Source organism: Lissotriton vulgaris, chromosome 9 (assembly GCF_964263255.1).
Source record: "Lissotriton vulgaris chromosome 9, aLisVul1.2, whole genome shotgun sequence".
NCBI classification, from domain to species: Eukaryota; Metazoa; Chordata; class Amphibia; order Caudata; family Salamandridae; genus Lissotriton; species Lissotriton vulgaris.
In genome coordinates this window covers 957,534,518-957,540,758 of record NC_141697.1, presented here as the reverse complement: position 1 = coordinate 957,540,758, position 6,241 = coordinate 957,534,518, and the positions used below count along the sequence as shown (strand labels likewise).

General features: G+C 41.9%; 1 pseudogene; it reads right to left on the bottom strand.

Moving 5' to 3' along the window:
- Positions 1-854: 854 nt before the first annotated feature.
- LOC147692606 (tRNA-queuosine alpha-mannosyltransferase-like) lies at positions 855-2,113 on the bottom strand (annotated as a pseudogene).
- Between the last annotated feature and the right edge of the window lie 4,128 nt (positions 2,114-6,241).

Below are 6,241 nucleotides of genomic sequence, written 5' to 3'. Positions count from 1 at the left end.
AGTCACTTAATATGACAATGACAACAACATTATAATTCTGCCCCAAATATAAATGACTGAAACTGTAGATAAAGTGAGAAAAGCTACCTTTGGTATGACATGCGTACGAAACAAAATGTAAACACTTATGGCGTTTATCATATGTTTCACTCAAGAATTAAGGTATAAGCATCTCATCTTAATACAGACATTTTGATTTGGGAATGCCCTCTTCGTTAGCACTTCCAAGTCAAAGCTAAAAAAAAAATCATTCATTCAGTGTTACTTTAAAGATATCTGTAAGTCAGATACACTTATATCTTAAAAATGTTTAAGGAGAAGAAAGATAAAATAGGAAATTAACATATTTAGTGATGCATCTAGAAGTGCCTTATATGTGAATGATCTTTACAAATCTATATTCTTTTGGGATTTGAGTGATGGAAGGAAATGATTAACGTGCTCTGTTGTAATTTAGTTTAAGACAGTTCTACACCAGGAATTATAAGCCATTAACGTTCCACTTTATTGACACTTTTTATCATTGATCTCCTCTTCCACATGACTCATATTTGAGATCTTAGAGTGGTTTGGGGAGAGGAGGTAAGTTAACTCAAAAATAAAAAAGATGCATTGTTTTCATAGGAGTCCTCTGTTAAGACTGCTGAGAGTCATTTGCAACTAATAGCATTGTAATAACGTAGTGTCTAATTATGATATCATGTTTTCTATAATCTAGAGCTGCAGTCTAACCAGTAGCCTTTGCTCCCTCTGTCATCAACTAACAACTGATTCTGGTTCAAGTAGGTCCTGGTATTTGTTGCGTAGGGATGCCCATAAATACTTAAAAATGTCACCCTTGTATTGATGCTTCCTCACAATGTCTGGCCTTTCACAGAAATTCTGAAGCCTCTTAAACAGCTGTTCAGGAGTCGAATACAGATATTGAGCTGGAAAGATTTTTTGATACACCAGAGCCTTGGTACACAGTGGGTACCAACCACAATGTAAGGCCTCCAGCATTGTCACGCCAAGGAACTCATGCTTGGCTGTTGAGACAGCAACATCAGCCATACACAGGGCTTGGAAATAGATCTCTTTGCTAGGAAGGTAGCCCCAATGCAACAGAGAATTGCCCAACGCCTCCCTGGCCTTCAGAAATACATCTGGCACATCTGTATAGGTTTCTCCAAGAACAGACACATTGAATCGCAAGGAGAGGCCTTTAAGCTTAAGCAGAACTTGGAAAAAAGTTTTCTGGGTCTTTGTCGTGCTCCCAACGGTGAGGCCAGACAATGTGTAGTGGTCTTTGCTCTTTGTCAGTTTCACTGCTATTACCATGGGGAGTTACAAAGTGCTCACCAAATGTATGGTCCGATTTTGCATTCTATGGTACATTGGACACCTCTAGTTCATCGGCTGTTGCCACTAGGTTTTGTGGTCTTTACAGTTGTGCGAGAAAAGGTACACCTTCTCGATCTTGGGCATAGTTTTCCATCAAATTCCCAGCAATGGTGTTCTGCTGTGGAGTAGTCAAGCTCTGAGCCAGGAAAGGTTCCCCTTTGACTGCAGACCTGCTCTCCAAATGGATATGCTTGCAATATAGCAAGAGGAACTTACTAACATTCGGGAACCTTACAGGGAAGTGGAGGACCAGGCACCTTGGCCTGATCAGTCCTTCCAGGTCATCGGGACTGTGATCAGGCATAAGCCTCAAAAAGCCACGGTTACTGGTCAGAAATGACTCCATGTTATAAAGCGAGTTAAATACCACCACGTCGGCCACCAGGCAGGAAAGAACTTGGTTGTAGCCATACTGGAAGTCCTTTCCTGGCCCTTGCACACAGGGTACACCAGCTGGTTCTCGTGGAAGTAGAGGACCTTCTGAGCTTGCCGAGGTCAGGTCGTAAGGCGACCAGCTCAGCTAGGTTAAGCACTGACCTGGCAAACAGGATGCTATACTGGGCACTGGCTGGCACGGTCTGCATGAACATGAAGGCAGAGATGCATGCCCTCCAGTGCCCTTCTTGGCTGGCAAGCTGCAAAGTGCAGAGTTTTCAAACTCTTCCAAGAGGAGATCCTCCAGTACCTAGTGCGAACCTCCCTAGAACGCCTCGATGATGAGCACTCCCATTTTAGTCGACGGGTCTTCTTATAGGTGGTTTTGGATCGTAGTGGCTGCGGCAGCGACGTCTCTCAGATGCTTAATGTTATATAAAATGTAGATAGATGACTGAGGTAACCATTTGCACATGTTCACGCGAAAGCCATCTTGAAACGGGATACTATAACACAAAACAGATACTAGAGTATCGGGACCATTTTGTACGGGGTATTTTACTGGCTACATTGGAAGTGGTATGCATATTCACAATCGAGGACTCTAGTAGTAGAAATACAGTTTTGAGTGCTTGGAGTTTTGGTTGGTCACTATATCAAATGCATAAGATACTAGAAACTCTTTTAACGTCTCCATTTAGGATTTGAATTGTAGAAAATCGCACGCTTTGCATTAGGAATATCATGGCATATCAACATAAATATGACACTAGCAGAAGAAAAAAAATATTTATTAAAAAAAATTAGCTAATAAATCGTACATCCAGCATTTAACTATATACTATTCAAAAAGAATTAAACGTTCTAAACAAGAAGATGGCCACCTTGTTACCCACGGAACAGTGGGCGAATTCACAAACAGCCGAACGATTGCTTCACTCCCCAGCAGTGACTGACGTCAGCATGTCTATAGGACGTACTGAAATACGCTTGACTACTTGGGATTTATAGTTTTCACATGGTAAAATAGTACGCATGCACACTGTATAGGTACCAGCCTCAGAAGTAAGGTAAAGAAAGTGTTTCGACGTAGTTAAGTGCGAGAATGGGCAGGGAAACCGTTGGTGGGCGAACGGCACCTAAACAGACCAGGAAACACCTGTAACAGGTAATCTGTAGCAACCAGAAAGTGCCATTGATGGGTAACTGAGACCAATAAGAATGCAGAAATATATTAAACAGGGGATACAAGCTAACATGGACCAGAAAATACGTGTGACAGGTAAACTGGATTGGCCTATACCCTCGAACACTTGTAACAAGTAATCTGGATAAACAAGCGCTCACGTAGACTTGTCTCTTTTTCTGCCGTCCCACTTGGACGGCCTCAGCATGCTTTCCTTCTGGCGTAAAAGGTTTATTATCTTCTTTATGGGGTCATCTGTTTAGCCCCATAAAGATAACCCACCTTTTACGCCAGCAGGAAGTCAGGGCAGTCCGTCCAAGTAGGACGGCAAAAAGAGAGAAAAGTGTGTGTCAGAGGATGCTCTTTCCCAATGGCTGGCCACCGTTTAGCATAAACGGTGATGCCGGCCAATGGGAACGGGGGCGGGGCCTAAAACCCGCTAGTGAAAGCTCCTCAAGATCATAAGATCTCGCCAGCGAGACTGCGCATGCCCAGCCTACGCAGGCTTCGACCTAAAAATCAGGAGGGCTGAAGCAGTGGATTAGTCAGCCAGCCATGAAAGCATACGAGATAATGAAAGAGGACTTCTGATTGGAAGGTTTTGAAATGATTAGACTGACTTCCCTTCACTATGGGAAGACGAGCCGGGTCACCTGCATCCTTAACCCGCCCCCGTGATATTGCTGATTGGAGAATTCCTTTTGAATCTTACTCAGTCTGTTCAATTGGTTGACAGTGTGTCCCCGGGGCTTGCTCTTCAATGCTGGATTTGTGCTTGCTAAAAGAATGAGTCTGCCACCGGCTACCTACATGTATATTTACATTGAAATTGACCATGAAATTTCAAGAAAAATGTATATAGATATTCCAGAATTAAATGGAGAATTACAAATATATAAACATATTGAGACAGGTCATATTGCTTGTTTAATTTATAAGTTCACATCACATGAGCATACGTAAATGTCCATTTGTATTACCCAGCTGTCTTGTGCTAGCATACCAGTATAATATATAAAATGTGGTTTATTCATAACAACAATGCTAACAAGTGCAAATTCAGTGAACATGATAGATGAACAGTAAATTGTGTTATATTCATTTCACAAAAGTGTAGCTTTCTATTTACACAAATATTTTAAACAAAGGCTCGACCGTAGGAACAACTACTTTGTTGCTGCATTGCATACATGCAATAATCTAGTTGGTGTACAGCAATTACACAGGTAAGCAGCAGTTTTATGTGTAGGTTCACGTAGGCCAGGGCATGCAAACAGCATAAACAAGCACACGTGCGTGCGCATGCCTCGCACTAAAAGTAAAAATTTTTTTAAAAGGCACGTCTGGCGAGTGGCGAGCGATGCGCATTAATGACGAGAGAGGAAAGCCAGATGACACAACACAACCTTAAACCCTAAAACACTACCCCCAGCACGACTCTCCCCTGACCACCAGTCCGGTCCCCACACCCAAACACTACCCTGCATGACCCCCCAGCAAATCCCTAAACCCTAAAACACTACCCTACACTACACAAACACCACACCACTCCCCTAAACCCTAAAACACTACCCCAGCACGACCCTCCCCGACCCCCAGTCTGGTCCCTACACTCAAACACTACCCTGCACAAGCCCCCAGCACTACCCTAAACCACTACCCTACACTACACAAACACCACAACACTACCCTAAACCCTAAAACACTACCCGCAGCATGACCCTCCCTCGACCCCCCGTCCGGTCCCCACACTCAAACACTACCCTGAACGACCCCCAGCACTACCCTAAACCCTAAAACACTACCCTACACTACACAAACACCAGAACACTACCCTAAAACACTACCCCCAGCACGACCCTCCCCGACCCCCAGTCCAGTACCCACACTCAAACACTACCGTGCACGACCCCCCAGCACTACCCTAAAACACTAACCTACACCAAAGTACAATAAAATATTTAGATAATTCAGAAATACAGTTTGGAAAAGTTTTGAAATTTATCCAGGTCACGGACATAAATAGAAAAACTCACAACTTGGCACTATTAAATCCAATGCCTTGTGTAAACACATATTCCAGTGACTGCAATGTCCATCAAGTTGTCCCAAGTAGGAACAAGATAATAGCAGTATATATTTCGGAAATAGTAGGAAGTTCTGCTTTGTTTGTACCACAAAATTGTCATTTGTATGCGAATTCCCAAATCACTATGAGAGAGATTAGTGGATGCTGTTGTATTAGCCAAAATCTACATGCCCAGATCTTTAAAAGGTACCATACATTTCGGAAGATTTGAAAAACTGATATGGGGGTTAGCAAACTTCACCCTGGAATCACTAGGAAATGATACACAATCCTCTGTGATCGGAAATGATACACATCACTTTAAACTGCAACCCTCTCCCCCACTGTAAACCGGTAATTGCCAGGGCACCGGTAAGGATATGTTTACTTTTATGTGTTTACTTTTCATGTGTTTACTTTTACCAAATGTTTTTAGAAGTACATTTTAAGTACATTTTAAATGTTGTGTAAAAGCTAGGTTTTAACACCATAGGAATTCACACTGTTGTGTGCTATTATCAAATGTACTTAAGAAAATTAAATTAAATTCAACCATATAGTTTGCCAAGAGTTTTCAATGATAAATGAATGGGCTTCTGTCATTGATTGTGGAATTGTTCATTGTCTTACCGATACCCCTTATACTTTTACTTGTTATCTTTGGACTGTTGAAAATAAACCAAAAAGTCGACCGAGTATTGGAATACTTTGACCATTAATTCAAACAAATATATTATTGAGGAATGTAAGATCCTCCCACCTATGCATGTGTAATTGGGAAATATCTACTAGTGTACCTGTTTATTTGTTAACCGCATCGCTGCGTCGGTTATTTTTCCGCTGTGCGGCATTTTTAAAAATACCGCGTTACATGACGAGCTCAGCTCGTCATCCGCACACGACCACCGTGGCTGATGACGAGCTCAGCTCGTAATAAGCAGCGAAGGGGTTAATATTGTGATTATTAGCCTAGCCATACCTTTTTGGTTTAGCAAGTGACCCAAAATGCTTTGGACATAACTTTTTATAGAATCGGCCACTATGGGTATGTGCAGTAGTGTTCAAATTGTATGTATTCCGTAAAAGTTCTGCATTGTAAATGAAGACTATACGGTTAGCATAGAAGTATTTCCTTAGTATTCAGCAGCAGCTTGAATAGTAGTCTGGGTAAAGTGCAGTAGTATTCAAATTGTATGTATTCAGTAAAAGTTCTGCATTGTAAATGAAGA